This window comes from Ambystoma mexicanum, chromosome 10 (genome assembly GCF_040938575.1).
Source record: "Ambystoma mexicanum isolate Mex_15411 chromosome 10, UKY_AmexF1_1, whole genome shotgun sequence".
NCBI lineage: Eukaryota > Metazoa > Chordata > Amphibia > Caudata > Ambystomatidae > Ambystoma > Ambystoma mexicanum.
The window spans coordinates 919704020-919721181 of record NC_090932.1 but is presented as its reverse complement, the minus strand read 5'-3'; positions in this window follow the sequence as shown (position 1 = coordinate 919721181).

Below are 17162 nucleotides of genomic sequence, written 5' to 3'. Positions count from 1 at the left end.
CTAGCCAATATTACCAGGTTAAAAATGCTGCACTTCTGTGATGTATAGTGGAGCCATTCAGAGGTGTAGACAGGATGGTGTAGGCCTCGGCGGGCAAGGGCCACCCAAAATCTGTACATTTCCATTCAGCAGCGCAGTGTGTGCATTTACAGATGTTATTGTCACTGCCGTCGGCCCAACTACATAGCTTCAAGCCCCAAATGATAGACAATCCTGGCTACGCCTCTGGAGCCATTGCCTATGTGTATGTATGATTATGTTCCTGTATTAACAACAACGCTACAATATAATGTTGTGTATGGATAAGTACATTTTTTAATAGATCAAGTAGTTCATGACAGATCTTCCGATCACCCCTGACATCTTGTTACCAGCATTATAAATACAAACCCTTGTAAGGACTTATCATCAAAATGTATTTCATATGTGATATCATCAGTGATGTCATCAATGACATTTGTGACATCATCTTTAATCTCCTGGGTGTTAGTCTTAGCAGTGCACGGTGGTGGCGCGGGTTATGGTTGCTTAGCTTGCTATAACTGGCACACTTCTGGGGGGTTTCGATTTTACTTGTAACCATGACGTACCTTTAGCAAACATTTTTCACTGAATTTCATAGGTTTTTATTAGTGCAACTTAACCATATCATCCCTTTAACAAAGTTTCGTTCATTGAATTGCATAGGTTTTCATTAGTGCAACTTAACCATATCATCCCTTTAACAAAGGTTTTTCACTGAATTTCATAGGTTTTTATTAGTGTAACTTAACCATAACATCCCTTTAACAAAGTGTTTTCACTGAATTGTATAGGTTTTCATTAGTGCAACCTAACCATAACATCCCTTTAACAAAGCTTTTTCCCTGAGTTTCATAGGTTTTTACCAGTGCACCCTTAATTTGCTACAAGTTCCTCATATTGTACTCACCCCCAATGTAGCAGCTGTAGAGTCCGCGAACAGTATGGTAGTCCGCGGAAAGGAGGTAGCATTCACAAAGCCCATAGGAACTTCCCAAAAGAAGAAATGAGTGATGATAACATGTCTAATGCTATACAATAAATCTTTTAATATAAACAAATAATGTAATTTGTACAGACCTCACTGAAATAATAATTTCTTTTTTTCTTACACACATAGTTTTCATGAAGAAACCACACCCCAACTTAATTATACACATTCCGAAGAATCACAAAGAGAAGCCCTATCCCCAACTGTATATAATCAAATCATGAACCTGTCTACAAAATTGGATGAACTAAGTATGGATGTTAAGGAGATTTTACAATATGTCAAAAATCATGTCATTAAACACTTTCCCTATCACTGTTCTTCTTGCACATGTCTCCCTTGTCCCCAGCAATCATCCCCATCAAATTCCAAACATTTAAATCAAAGACGCTTTGATGAAAGCTCAATCCCTTCCTCCCTTGATCATTATTGTACAGAAATTCCTAATTCTCCCATTTATATTTCCCATTCAAATACCCCATCCCGTCCATAAATACATGTATTTGTTATACTATAAATGTGTTGTATATAGTTGTGTAATATTGCTTTCTTTTTTTAAATGCCCAATTATGAGTCTGCCGACAATAAGACTGTCTGAGGTGTCCGCATTTAAAATGGAGGTGCCCCCTGACAAACGCGGTATTCGGACATGTCTGTTCTCGCATGATGCACTTTTAATTAGTCTGCAGACACAGCGCCTGTTCTACGGACACACACGCGCATGCGCCCTGTGATTCCGCCTGATGGGTGTCTGTGGACGTCCCTGGATGTCATCATGCGACCGCTCCCATGCGGCATGACAGCCTGACCATGAACAGTGTTTCTGCTCCGCGAACAGTTTAAAAGTGCATTTCCTGTCAATTTACCATGTTTCAAGTTGAAAGTCTACACTTCACTGCTCCTAGACCCATGCTTACTTGATCTGGCAACTTTTGACATCTTTTCAAGGCCTATTTGCGACTCGGTAGTGCACAGCCAGTCTCGCAGTCCACAGACAGCTGCGCTGAAGGGAACCACCCATTACTTTTCCTCGTTCTCAATCTGGCTACCCAGGAGAGAGCACTTGCTTTAGAAAGCTATTAGGGAGAGCTGCAATCTTGCTAAAAATGGCATCTGCTATGGCCAGTCCTCCTCTCCAGCCACTCCCACCATCACCATCACCATCTGGAGCGCCTGGACAAGGTAACAGGCACAGTGATACAGATCAGGATGAAGAGGAAGATGAGGTGGAGGAAGGCCCTATGAAAAGATGTCATGGCAGTATCTTGTAAAAAAGCACATACAGTTATATTAAAATTGCACCTTGCTTTTTCCATTTGCAGACAAAATAAATTCAAACGCATCCACATTTGTCTCTGAGCAATGTGAGAAAACATAATTTTAGAATTTGGAAACATTTCTGTCAACTTTCCAAATGTATCCTTCATTGCAAACTGCAATGAAATTCCGATACTGTACCCCAAACTGTTCCCTCCACAATGAAGAACAATGATGTCCAGATGTTTTGACTGAACCATATTCTTACAAAAATGGGAGTAAATCAATCCACTTAATTTCTCGCACCTCATACCATGACACTTCACATTCATGGAATGCAAGATTTTCAGCCAATCCGCAGTACTCAGAATAAACCTTCAGCCAATGGATTCAAGAGTCCCCAAAATTTTTAAACTCTGCCTCCTCAAAGAAATAGCCATAGCTATCTTCAGTGATCTCATCAAGCAAATCTCCTGCTACCCTGTCTTACTGTACATCACACCTAGAAAAGCTAATTGGCTGATACCCTGATGTCCGTGGAGGTCCGTGACTGTCCGCGGTTTCTGCAGTCCCCTTTCCATGCCAGGAAATCTTTAAAAGACCCAGATGTGGCACGTGCCATCTGCGGACTACCGTGGTGCCCGCAGACAGATCATCCAATTGAAGCGGGTGGCGAGGTTTACACTTAAGATTTTCAGTTTTTAATTGGTTTTTGCTTTTCTGATTTTTATTTCCTAGAACTACTTACAAATGTTTTAATGTGTACTGTACATCTTTTTCATCTAAACTTTCTCAGTACATTTTGAACATTTACAAGAAACATCTGATTCCCAAAAATCAGTAAAATTCACTCCATTACTCCGAAAATTCTTTGCACCATCCAACTTGATATTTTCATTTTCAAAAGATGCCATGCCTACACCATTCAAATAAGCACATAGAACTTTACTTACATGGTGCCTACCTGCTTCTAGTTCTGCACAAAACACATCTGGGCATCTCCATACTTCTCTTTGATGTATTTGTGAAATAATAATCTTTCCACATTCAAATAGTTCCATTAAGCTTCGCAACATATCCTTTAATGCAACCTGCAAAGATAGTGGAATAACGTAGCCCAAACTATTTCCTCCACAATGCACAGCAATAATATCTGGACATTGAAAGTGAGCCATAGTCTTAAAAAATGATAGTTAAGTCACCCAGTTTAGTCCAGACACTGTATACCACCAAACCTCCACTCCATCTAATCCAATAGTACCAGAGATGCCACACTACTCAGTGTACCTTTGCAAATGATTCATCCAACAAATCTCCCAGCATCCACATAGTGAGCTTTTTCCTAGCAATAGCCACATCCATCTTCCCTACAAACAATAATCAAAAGACCTGCTATCCTCTCTTCCTGTTATCCACAACCAGAACACGTCATTGGCTAATCCCCACAGTCCCCTTGAAAGACCCAGATGTAATGTGTAAAGGACATATTTATATAAAAGGAAAATCAGTGTTCAACAAAGAATACATGTGGCTGAATCAGCTTTCCTCCCTAGGTTTAGACAGCATGGAATAAGGCACTCTCTATAGGCAGGATGACACATGCTGGCTCAGGCTTTAACACTGAAACACTGAAACAGTTTGGAACATGGATCAAGGCTCGTCTGGTGTTCCACATAAAAGGCTCTTGTTCCAGTCTTCCCCAAATGACGAAACAAAAAGTTCACACCAGTCCCCCTCTGTCGGGCTCAGACCTCTTAAAAAAAATAAAAGTTCAATGTCCCCTCTGTCGGGCTCAGACCTTTCACAGTTCAATGTTGGTCCTCTTCTTCCGGGCTCAGACTTTTCACAGTTCAATGATGGTCCCCCTCTGCCAGGCTCAGAACTTTTGCAAACATTTTCCACTTCGGGTCTCCCTCTGCTGGGCTCATACCACTTTTTGGATGTCGAAGACTTTCAAATGTGTGGGGCTTCCTTTACAGACCACCGCAGGACCACTTAGACTCAGAATTCAATGTTCAGCTTTTCCTCTCCCCTTCTCTCAGGGTTAACTTCGTTCACTTTCGCTTTTACAATTCATTCACTATTATCGCCTCAAACAATGCACCTTTCACTGAGACTTTCAAGTGGGCTACTGGTTTTCACCAGACCACTCTGTTACTCAATCTTGCTAGTTCCACAGCTGTCTTTATTTGAAAGTTCATTCACAGGTCTGCCTTTCCTTCTGTCTCATCCACATGTGTGCAGCCTTCACTTGCGATATATTGTTGCAAACATCAATCTTTCTTAGCACACAACGGTCTCTCAGGTCACTTGCCAACTCACCGTATGTGTGCAGTTCTTTCTTGCTTTCTCAATTTGCACTTCACGAATCAAGGTTAGTACCACAGGCTTAGCCTTGCCTCCCCAACTCTGCCATTCACCCAGGGGGGTCACTAGCATCCTTGAAACACAATGCAGTATTCGATATTGAGATCTGGCCTTCTCCATGTGTCGTTCACAGCCTTGTGGAGGCAACAACCTCCTGTATGAATCTCCTGGGGTTTTCGACCCGCTGCTCTTGTCCCTTGGTCCGTCGCACTGCTCCAGTAGGTTCACCTTAGCCCCAGAAGTTTTGCTCATACTCATGTTCTACATTGCTCATAGTGTGTCTCTAGGGTCTGCCTTCTATCCGTGTGAGGAGAGCTAATTGGAATCAGGTGTATGCAAGTGCCTGACTTGGACTGACCCGATTAGCGGGAGATGTCCAGTACGATGTATAAGAGTTATTTTATTTATTTAATTATTTGTATTGCGCCGTTAACTCGCGTGTTTCGGGGCGCAGAAACGTGGACACAAAGACAACAGAAATGGACGGGACAGTTCCTGGAATCAATGATTTAGTGGGTCATGAACGTGGTCAGTTGAAAAGATATGTTTTCACTAATTTACGAAAACGTAAGTAGTTAGATTCTTTCCTTATGTGGGCTGGCAGATTATTCCAGATGCCTGCTGTAATGACTGGGAAGGATTTTTCCAGTCCAGATCTAAGTTTGTGTGGCATCACTGTGATCCTATTTTGATCCGAGGATCTCAAGGCGCGGCTTGGAACATAAGAACGTATTTTCGATTTTAGATAGCCTGGTGCCTTCCCGTGGATGCATCTGTGGGCTATTGTGAGAGCCTTGAAGTGGGTTCTGCTCTCCACTTTGAGCCAATGTAGTTCCTTCCTAGATGCACTGATGTGGTCTGATTTAGATTTGCATTTGATTATCCTAACTGCGTTATTTTGGATAATCTGGAATGCTTGGATGTTTTTTTTGTTGGCTCCTAGCATAAGTGCGTTCCCATAATCCAAACGGGAAAGGATGGTTGCTCTGGCTACTGTGGCACAGTTGTTCTCCCTGAGATACGGTCTAATAGTTCTGAGGAGACTCAAGTAGTAATTGCAGGTTTTTTTATGTATTGAGTCTGGGCCTCTGCTCCTAAAGACGCTTCCATCATCATACCCAAAGTTTTTACTTTCTCAAGTACTTTGATGTTAGCATCCTTGATCTTGAAATTTGCATAGTCGTGGGGCAGTGATTTTCTGGCTTGGGTGGATCCGAAGATCATCAGCTCAGTTTTGCTGGCGTTCAAACACATCCAGTTGGAATCCATCCATTGTTCTATGATGTTATAGATACTACTTAGATTGTTGTTATCGGTTTTATGGTCCCCGCTGAGCTCCAGTACCAGCTGCGTATTGTCCGCATAGTTGGTAAAGAATATGTCAGCATGGTCTAAGATTGCCCCGGGAGGATAGCTCAGCGGCAGCGTGCACGTCTTGGAAGCAAGACGACACGAAGCAACAACGGGTTCGATCCCCGGGTCCGCGCTTAGAAACCTCTGGGTGTTTAAGCGCGTTATAAATACGTAACTAAGACAAAAAAAACAAAAAAACAACACAATTACACAACTAAGAAAAACAAACAATTCCTGTAACAGCGCCTCGATGCCTGTGGGCTGTGTGAGCGCTTTATAAATGTTAAATAATAAATAAGATGTAGCATAAGTATCTAATGTAGAGGCTGAACAGCAATGGGGACATGCTGGCTCCCTAGGGAACCCCGCAGAGGATCTTCCTTTCAATTGAGAATTTGTCTCCCCAATGGACTCGGGATGTTTTGCCTTTTAAAAAGGACATTATCCATGTTTTTGCCTCCTGTGAGCAGTTTGCTGTTTTGCCTAAGGCAGTTTCGAGCAGGTTATGATCCAGGAGATCAAAGGCAGCACTGAGGTCTAACAGGATGAGAAGTCCCGTTTTCCCCTTGTCTAAGATGCAAAGCATCTTTGTCTGTAAGTCGAGCATGGCTGATTCTGTGCTATGAGATGGTATGAACCCTGATTGATGTGGGTGTAGCGCGTTAGCAGCCTCAATGTGTGCCTGTAGTTGTGCCGTGGCTACTTTGTCCATAATCTTTAACAGGAAGTTACAGTTGGTTATTGGCCTAAGGTTGCATGGGTCTCTTGGATCCAGGCCCGGTTTTTTTATTAGTGGGGTAACTGTGACTTTTTTTATAGCCTGGGGGACTAGTTGGTCCCTAAAGGAAGTGTTGATGATCTTAGCAAGTATAGGGGCGAAGATGTTTCTAAGATTATTTTGGCGGGTAAGATGTTCTCCGCGCACGAGGTAGGTTTCATGGAGACGAGTGTTCTTTTCATCTCTTCTGTGGTGATAGGTGAAAAATGAAAGGGTTCTATGTTTTCAAGTGGTTCTTCAGCTGGCATTTTAATCATGGTGGATTTGTTTAGTTGTGATTTTGTGATTTTATCTCTGGCCTTTTCTAATTTCTCAAAGAAAGCTTTTTGGAGTATTGTCGCATTCCTGTTGGGATGGTATAAAAGGTGGCGATATAACTGAGGGTTTGTCTAGGGATTTCAAGATGTTAAAAAGTTTGCTTGAGGCATTTTCTGCTTCCAAAATGTGTTTGTTGAAATACTGTTTCTTGGCCTCTGTTATTTCTTTCTTGTATTTTGTTTCTATATTTTTCCATTTTTCCCTGTTTTCAGGTGTGGTTTTTTATTTCAGTTATTTTCCATTTTTCTTTTGTCCCCTTTAAGCTCGAGTAGTTCTTTAGAAAACCATTCTTGCTTTGTATTTTTGGTTCTAAATGTTTTGGTCTGCACGGGTGCGTTTTTCTCTACTAGCTTATTGAGATGGTCTAAGAGAGTCGACATCATAATTTCGCATGAGTCCTCTTCTTTAGAGGTGGTGATGTAATCTTTTATGCATGATTCAAGTTGTTCTTTCTTGATGTTTTTAAAGTTCCTTTGCATAGCATTTTTGGGGGGATTGGGATTTTTTTCACTAGGTAAGGGAAGTGAGACTTGAAATGAGACACTGTAATGGTCTGACCAAATACAAGGTTTGGTTTGGTAGTTGTGTGTTTCAAGGTTGTTGGTAATTATCCAATCTAGTTGGTGTCCATTTTTCATGGTTGGTTCTTTATTTGTGATGGTATAGTCTATGTTTAATAACGAGTTTTCGAGATTGGTGGCCTCTTTGTCAGTTTGATTGCCGTACCATCTATTAAAATCTTTGACCGCTAATGTGGCACAGTTTGGACCTTTCAAAAGATTGAGGAGGTGTGTAAAGTTGTCATTAAATTCCGGAGTGGGAGATGGTGGTCGATAGACTACTAGAAGGTTAAGGCAATTCTTTTCAGTGGGCGAGTGCTTGAGGTGGATCATTTCGCATTCACCACATGATGATTTACCTTGGAAGAGTGCAATAGAGCTTCTGGCAATAACTGCAACTCCTCCTCCTTTACCAGTTTCCCTGTTGGTGTAGTAAATTACATACCCGTCAGGGACCGCAATGTCGCAGGTGGGGCCTATGGGATCTACGAGCCATGTTTCAGTGATGCAAAAAATATCAATATTCTCCTCGATGATACTATCATGGATACATTGAGCGTGTTTATTGAGGGATCTAGTGTTAAGTAGACAGATTTTTAAATCAGTACTACTTTTTATTGTGGAGGGTGTAACTGACAGCTGAGTGGTTAAAGATTTATTTTCTTTATGTCGTCTTTTAATAGCTAGTTCCTCTTTGTTGCTGTTTGGGCTTCTGTCCAGGATAAGCCGGGTGGCAATCGTGGCTTTGTTTAGGCGGATAAGTTTTTGTTGCTCAAGGAGCAGGGTATTCAAGGGCAAAAGGCCCATTTTTGTCTGATTGGAAGAGATTAAGGTATATGTCGCTAGGTTTTCAGGCAGCGTTTTCTGCACCGGACGCCGTGGACGGCGAGGACCGGCGCAAGACCGGCTTTACCCTGAAGCGCCTGACGAACCCCTAAGAGGGGCGCTGGTGCTTCTGGGGATTGTAGTCCCTTTTGCTTGCTAGCCAATAGAAATGGCTGCTACAGGGGTCAATAACGGAGTCCCTAACAAAAGTGTACGTCTTTTTGCACCGCAAGCGGTGGCCGTTGCAAGTGTGTACACAGGGGCTCAGCAAGCAGTAACAGATGTTCCTACCGTGCCTAAGGACACACTAGTAAGTGCTTTCAAAAGCGTGCAAGTATGTTAGTAATCTCATGCTTATTTTCTGTTTATGCTGACTCTTGCAGCGTGATGGCAAACCTAATGGTGTTGTAATAAAAAGCACCTTAGTGGTACTTTACAGCTACTGATTTACAAACCACGCATTCAATGCTTCATTCATTCCATTGGCAGTAAGAAGGCAGGCAGACAGCAAGTTAAATGCTCGTAAAAAGGTCACGTACTGATTAACCCTTAGGTGTGCAAAGCTCCGACCTCCCACCAAGTTACCTGTAGAGGAATGCAAGCACACAGGCTGCTTTTAAATGGTTGTCCGGCGGGACCGGCGCAAGACCGGCTTGACCCTGAAGCGCCTGACGAACCCCTAAGAGGGGCGCTGGTGCTTCTGGGGATTGTAGTCCCTTTTTCCTGCTAGCCAATAGAAATGGCTGTTACAGGGGTCAATAACGGAGTCCCTAACAAAAGTGTACGTCTTTTTGCACCGCAAGCGGTGGCCGTTGCAAGTGTGTACACAGGGGCTCAGCAAGCAGTAACAGATGTTCCTACCGTGCCTAAGGACACACTAGTAAGTGCTTTCAAAAGCGTGCAAGTATGTTAGTAATCTCGTGCTTATTTTCTGTTTATGCTGACTCTTGCAGCGTGATGGCAAACCTAATGGTGTTGTAATAAAAAGCAGCTTAGTGGTTCTTTACAGCTACTGATTTACAAACCACGCATTCAATGCTTCATTCATTCCATTGGCAGTAAGAAGGCAGGCAGACAGCAAGTTAAACGCTCGTAAAAAAGTCAAGTACTGATTAACCCTTAGGTGTGCAAAGCTCCGACCTCCCACCAAGTTACCTTGTTACTCTCAGTCGCCCTCTTCCTCGGCCTAGTGTTTGTACAGAAAAGGTGGGAGTTGGGATATCGGATCCTAAAAAATAGGAGGGGTTGGATGTATAAAAAAGGGGGGAATACCACGTCTCACTATCGGCTGCCTCACTCCCTCTCCCTGAAGACCCATCACCCAGGTGATCCTCCCGCACTGGTCCACCCCCAGGGTCTGGATCCAAAGGCGATGGCCGTGGTCAAGCCACTTGAGAGAGAGATGCCAGGGGACTAGCAATTGAGACACCCTCTGGTTTCTCACATACCCTTCCCCTATAATAATAATAATAATAATAATGGTAATAATAATAATAATAATAATATTAGCCTATGCAATGTAGCCGCATCTGTTTCACATGGAAACAAGGAAAGGAAATCGATGTTCCCCTATTCTTTACCTTTTTGGTGTTCCACAGTGAAACAGTAGGGTTGCAGGTCTAAGAACCATTGCATGACTCGTGGGTTAGAGTACTTTTGTTGACCTATCCATACTAAAGGTGAGTGGACGGTGACAAGTTTGAACTTCCTCCCTAAAAGTTAGTATCTTAGATGGAAAATTGCCAATTTGATGGCAAGGGCCTCCAATTCCAATACAGAGTAGTTCTTTGCACATGGGAAGAGTTTACGACTAGTGAATAGGATGGGGTGCTCTAATCCATTGAACACTTGCGATAAAACTGCTCCTAACCCTGTAATAGAGGCATCAGTTTGTAACACAAATTCTTTGGAAAAGTCTACTACTTTTAGGATTGGGTTCTGACACAAGGTTTGTTTTAAGTTATTGTAACATGCATCATCCTCATCATTCCAGTGAATCTTCAGGGGTTCAGCATTTCTGAGCTTGTCTGTTAATTTGGCTGTTCTATCTGAACATTTTGGGATAAATCTATGGCAATAACCGATCAGTCCTAGGAATGTCCTAAGGTCTCTCTTGGTCTTGGGTTTGAGGGCATATAGGACGGCTTTCACTTTTTCTTGCTCAGGCCGAACAATGCCATTCCCTACAAAAAAGCCTAGATATATCACATCCAATTGAGCCAACTTTCATTTGGATGGATTAGCAGTTAAGCTAGCCTCTCTGAGGGTTCTCATAATAGTAGACAGATGAAAGAGGTGGTCTTCCCAGGTTTTACTATAAATTACTTTGCCGTCAATATAGGCCCCACAGAAATCTGAGCAGGGCTGTAGTATCCTATCCAGTCATTGGAAAGTGGCTTTGGCCCAATGCAGTCCAAAAGGGAGGACTTTGAATTGGAATAGTCTCACTGGTGTCGAGAAAGCTGTCTTTTCCTTATCAGTTCCATGTACTGACACCTGCCAATATCCCTTGGTTAAATCTAGTTTTGACAGGAAGATGGCCTTTCCAAGCTTATCTATTAACTCATCGATGTGTGGCATACGATAGGCATTGAATGCGGAGATGGCGTTAACCTGTCTGAAGTCTATGCAAAACCTCAAAGAATTATCAGGTTTTCTTACCAGCACAGTAGGGGAGGACCATGGACTCTCTATATGGTTTCAAATGGACCACTTTTCCATTTGAAGTTCGGATATAATGACAAGTGCCATATACTCTCCCTAGCTTCTCGCAGAACACATCAGGAAATGCCATAATAAGGTTGTTCAAATCTTCTTGTTTTTGTTTAGATAGTTCTTGGGAATACGTTCATAATTGTCCATTTCCTCGGGTACCAAACAAGACAAAATAGAGGAGGTGGTGGCGGGAGAATTTCCTTTCCGCCTCTTGTAGAGATTTACGTGGTAGAGGTGGGTCTTTTGCTTTTTTATCAGTTTGGGGTATTTTATAGGTACAGGTTCCTGTTTGCTCTAGCACCTCATAGGGCCAATGCCACTTTTAGACAAGTTTATATTCAGAGGTAGCTAAGAGGACTAATAGCTTCTGTCCTACTGAAAAAGGATCTTAATTCACCTTCTTGTCATAGGTGGACTTCTGTTGGGCTGGGGCTTTCTCCTTCTGAGTGTGGACTAGACTGCTGACGAGTTTCATGTGCTCTCGCAATCGGGTAGCTGTCTGTGAGAGGGCAATGAGTGCCTCTTCTCTCTCTGCCCATGTCTCCCAGAGCATGTCTATGACATCTCTTGGTTCCCTACCATAAAGTAGCTCAAAAGGGGAGAATCCAGTGGATGTCTGAGGGGTCTTTCTTACTGCAAATAGGTCCAATGGGATCATGCGATCCCAGTCCTTTCCATCATCTACCATTTTTCTCAAAATCATTTAAAGTTTAAAAAAAATAAATCTCCACCAATCCTTCCGTTTGGAGCTATAAAATAAGAATTGAACTACTGTGCAGGAATGGTGAAATTTACCATAAACACACTGCAAGATCCACAAGAATTCCTAATGTACTTAATGCAAGTACTAGAAAGTACCAACATCTCTATAAATTAAATGTTCCACATTTTATACAGGTGGAAACATATATGCACTCTCTGCAACCATGTTTCACAAGAGCACATCCCTAATGAACTATTTTTATATTCATCCATACAAAATTGTGAATCCATTTAGGTATATTATGCCATTTTGCAATCCCGACAATCGTTCCAGCATGCAAATCAACTCACATAGACAATATGTCATACAGCGGTTTGGGCTGTAGGTGTGAGCACATTTTTGTTATCTTTTCCCCTGGTGGAGCAAACCTCACCAAACATTGCAGGATCATTCTGAGGGGGCCGCATGCTTTTTTGCAGAGTTTGGTGAGGTTTTGTCCAGGAGGGCCAAAGATATAAGCCGCCCAAAAACTATTCTTCCTATGAGTTGAGCAACTTAACCATAACTGCACGGCTGCTACCACAGGCCATGTAATTAAATGGCCTGCGGTAGCGAGTGTGTAGTTATGGTTAAGATGCTCAACTCATAAGAATAACACTGTTTGGGTGGCTTATAACTATGGCGCTGTTTGACAAATTCTCACTGAAGCTTGCAAAATAAGCATATTGCCACCTCTGAATAAATATGCAAAGTTTGGTGCGGTTTTGTCAAGGGGGGTAAGTTATAGGGGGGGTCCCAACACTTTTGAAATCCTCAAAGACATAATGATAAAAAAGGGTTGCTCACGCCTACAGCCAAAACCACTGGACGGATTTGCACCAAACTTGCTCGAGTAGTGGCGGCTTGATCTCAAAAGCATGCTTTTGCATATTTGGTGTAAATGCATCCAGTAGTTTTTTTTAAATGCCCAGTAGGTTGAAAGAAATTAGTGATATCTGGGTGCGGTCTGTCGACTCAGTTCCTGATTCAGAGTTCACAGACACCTCTGGACCAATCATAGAGCAGCATGATGTTCGCAGACAAATATGCTCTGGATACATATTTGTTAAATTGCTTAGATCAGGAAATAAAGGGGATAAATACTGACGGAATTGTATATAGTGATGTAACTTTTTCAGCATGGTACATCAAAATCTTTAAGGAAACAACATAATTTACACATATACAATCACAATTTTAAAATAAGAAAAACGCTGTATAGATCTCAAAAAAGAGAGGTCTCAAAATATTCTTCTGATATCAGGAACGTTCTCCTAAAACAACTCAAAACCAAATATAAGAACTGGTTAAACAATTATAAATCAGAGTTATATCAAAGAGACGGTGTAAATATGTTAACTGCCATATCAACCAAGAACACAGCCAAAATATGGGCAACTATAAATCAAATTATACATGGCTCACAAATAGCATGCAATTGAGCAGTGTCACCGAACAAAATTGGATATCCCATTTTAGTGAGCTCTATTCTGTTCCCAAAGGTTGTGTAAGCCTTGAATGTTTAAATATTCCTAAGAATTTCAACCTCACATTCGACCGGGCAGATATGTTATTTTATATAAATAAAGCAAGTTGTTCTAAAGCAGCTGACCCGGATGGCTTATCAAATTACACCTTTAAGCAACATCCGGAATTATGGGCATCTATTTTACATAATATATTTACTACTATAAACTGCATGCAATCTTTACCAAAGACATGGAAACATTCAATTACATTCCCAGAATATGAAAAGATGACTGGCAGCTTCCAGTTAGCTACAGACCGATTTCACTATTAGATGCGGCGGGAAATGTTTTTGCTGACTAATACTGAGTGATCTAAATGACTGGTCATCAAAACTTCAGCTCAAAGACCCATTTCAATCAGGGTTTGTTGCTGGTCTTGGCACCATCCCAAACATACTTACCCTCAATATGATCAAGTCTCATTATGCCGCCCGGAATCAATCACTGTATTTAGCATTCATTGTTTTCCGGATGGCTTTTGATTCTATTGATCGTACTTTGTTATATAATAAATTAAGACAATATCAATGCCCACCATCCCTGCTTGCATTGATTATGCTTTTTCATCTAGATACCATCATGCAGGTTAGACTGACATTTGATGGACGATTGTCTTCTTCAATCATTGCCCAACGATGTTTAAAACAGGGGAGTACCCTAGCATCTATCCTATTCAATTTATTCATACTGGATATGGGTGAGATATTCGTTGATACAATAGGTGCTTCACCAAATGTGAGCACTCAGAAAATCAGATACCTGCTTTATGCAGATTACCTGGTGTTGCTTATACAAACACCAGTTGGCCTAAAAAATATGCTGCACAAACTTGACATCTATGCTCAGAGCAACAATCTTGTGATAAACACTGACAAAACTCAGATTGTTACATAAGATACAATGACATGTCAGAATTCCCCTCATAAAATGAACCTAGTGTAGGCCGGACAAAGTCTGTAGTAGAAGGTAGTGTTGTAATGTAGTGCTACTATACAATCCTTCTTGTTTTACTCACCTTCCTTTGTATGCCAGAGAACCCACTATGAATCCTTTTGTTTTCCCTAGTCAGGTTCTTGTATTAGTTCTTATAGTTTAGTTGTTTAGCCCTCGTAAGAATAAGGAAATTGAAATCATCAAGCAGAGCAGGAAGATGGAGGACGAACAGAAAACTGAAATGATCATAGCCTCCTAATATGTATTGCCAGGTAAAGCTCTCAGAAAAGAGTGGTGTGCCTCTTGTGTTTATGGGCTTTGCACATGTCAGACATCTATAGGTATTGCATGAGTGTAAAGTAATTGGTGAGTGCCTCAGGAAGAGGGAAGGAAGCAGTGCTGATGGAAGATTTGCCGGTGGTGGTGAAAGAGGAGATGGAAGGGCAAGAAGTGGAGGCGAAAGAGGGGATGTCCCAGCAGATGTCTCAGGAGGAGAAAGAGATTGGGGCATCTGCAGCTGTACCTGTTCTTGCAGATGGTGTTAGTCAGGTGCATATTTCCATTGTCATGTTTCAGGCAGTACAGAGGGCATTCTTGGCCTGGACGGTGCCCACCTCAGCACTGTCCTCGGAGAATGTTGGCTTCCCAGAGGTTTTGGACAGTGAGGGGGAAGGAAGGCACTGTTATACGCAACCTACGCAACACACCAGTGAAGGGGTTCACCAAAGAAGGGTTGTTCCTTGGGGATCACAGCACTACAGAAGCATATAGAATAGAATGATTGCCTTACTATTCTTAATTCCTGATAATCTGTTTCTGGTGGTCTCTTTTCCACAGCACCAGGCAGTTTATGTCTATTCCACCAGCCACTAGCAGGTCTTGCTTCCACCATCAGCACACCACCGCAGCTTGCTGTTGTTAGCAGCCCTGTTGGAGTGCCAGTATTTATGCAGGTATAGCGAGACCGAGCAGTGAATCATATTGGCATGCACTGTCTGCATTGACAAATGTACATCTTTGGGGAGAGGTTAACACATGGGCATTGTGGATGCCATAGAGGGACACATGGTGTTTACTATCCTACCCTCATGAAGGGGACTGCCTTAGCATTGACCTAGAGGATGCCAAAAGTGCAGGTGGGGTTAATTCCCTTAGAGTAGGAAAGATGGTCCCCAAATATTAAGGAATGAGATTTTCAAGTGTGTGACAGTGCCAGAATGAGCTGCAAATGCTTCTTAGTTGCACCACTGTATGAAGAGTTGAAAAGCGAGTGAATTTATGAATTAAATGCAGTCCTGCCTAGCTGGGATTTGTGAACTTGAATGGATGGAAAACTGACATAAAGTCCTTCTATTTAAGAATGAATAATGTTCAATCTGTTCCAATGGTGCATATCTGCATTTTTTTATCTGCAACATGCAAAATTCTACCAACTAGGTATGGGTGCTTGAATTGCTAAATCTTCTGTCATGGATGAAAGAAAGAATAATGTGTATTTGATATGTTGGAGACTTCATCAAGCCACCCCTCAATTCAATGTCAACTTCAATTTAAAATGTTATTTTTGTATTTGGCCAAAAGGCCATTACCTAAAAAAAAGAAATATACAGTAAATAGATTTCATGAGGTAGCCAAAGTTCCTGTGCACGTTGGAACACTAAAACATTGTTTGATTTAAGAAATTGTATCCACATGGAGAGCAAATATATAATGTTGCCTGTATTATTCAGTACTAGTCTCATATCGCATTGCTGGTAGCACACAGTCGGCCTGCAGCAATGATGCTATGGACTGTTTTCAGCCCAACCTCATTGAAAGCATCTTTCAGAGATCCAGACCAAATGAGTATCTCCCTTTATTGTTTTATTCAGTTCAGAAAATGTGTTTGGGCATCCTTTGTGTGTAGGTTCTATTAAGGTTTTCTGGGTACAATGGGGTGGGGCATGAAAGTAAAATGGGTCAGGTCAACTCTGGCTTCAGATGATACATGTTGTTCTGACATTGGCTTTACTTTCCTAATCTTCAAGGCCTCACATACGAAAAATTCCACTTTCCAGATAGCTCCCAGTAATTGATCACTTAGAATGAATGTTGTAATCTCTCTCTATTTATGGATAAGACACTCCTTCATTATTTGGAACAGATGTTTTTTCCTTGGAAGGTGATATTCAGAGCAGAAATAGATCACATGAAAAAGGGTCACTTTAGATAAGGCAGATCAATTCTGCAGACTGACGGTGAATTTAGGGATATTTCAGATGATGGTCTAATGCCTTAGTATGGCTTGGCAATGAAGATTGGTGGTAGGAAATGAAAGATAAAAATGTCTTTAAGTGAATATGTTGCCTCGCGATTAATACAGTTACAAATAAGTTAGGAGATATGATACTGTTAGGAGCCCTGCACTAGGCCTGTTAGGCTTGATTCACACATACAGGGATGGCGTGCTGGCACAAAAATATAGGGTCAGACACAAAGCCTGAACAAACACATGGACACTGTTGGTGAGGGCATGGGTATGAAGAAGAGGAAACAGGAGGCATGATGAGTACAACTACACCTCCTATCATGCTGGGCAGACTCCCTGGATTCATGTTGGTCGTGCAAGACTTTAGATACCATGCCCTCCCAGGAAACCGGGCTTGTCGTTATTCAGTCACCAAAGATCTGACCTGCACTAACCTTCTCTCTGCTCCACTACATCTCTGATCCTCTGAAAACACCTGCGACTTCGTCTCCTCCAAAGGAAATAATGACAAGGTATATTCAGCAC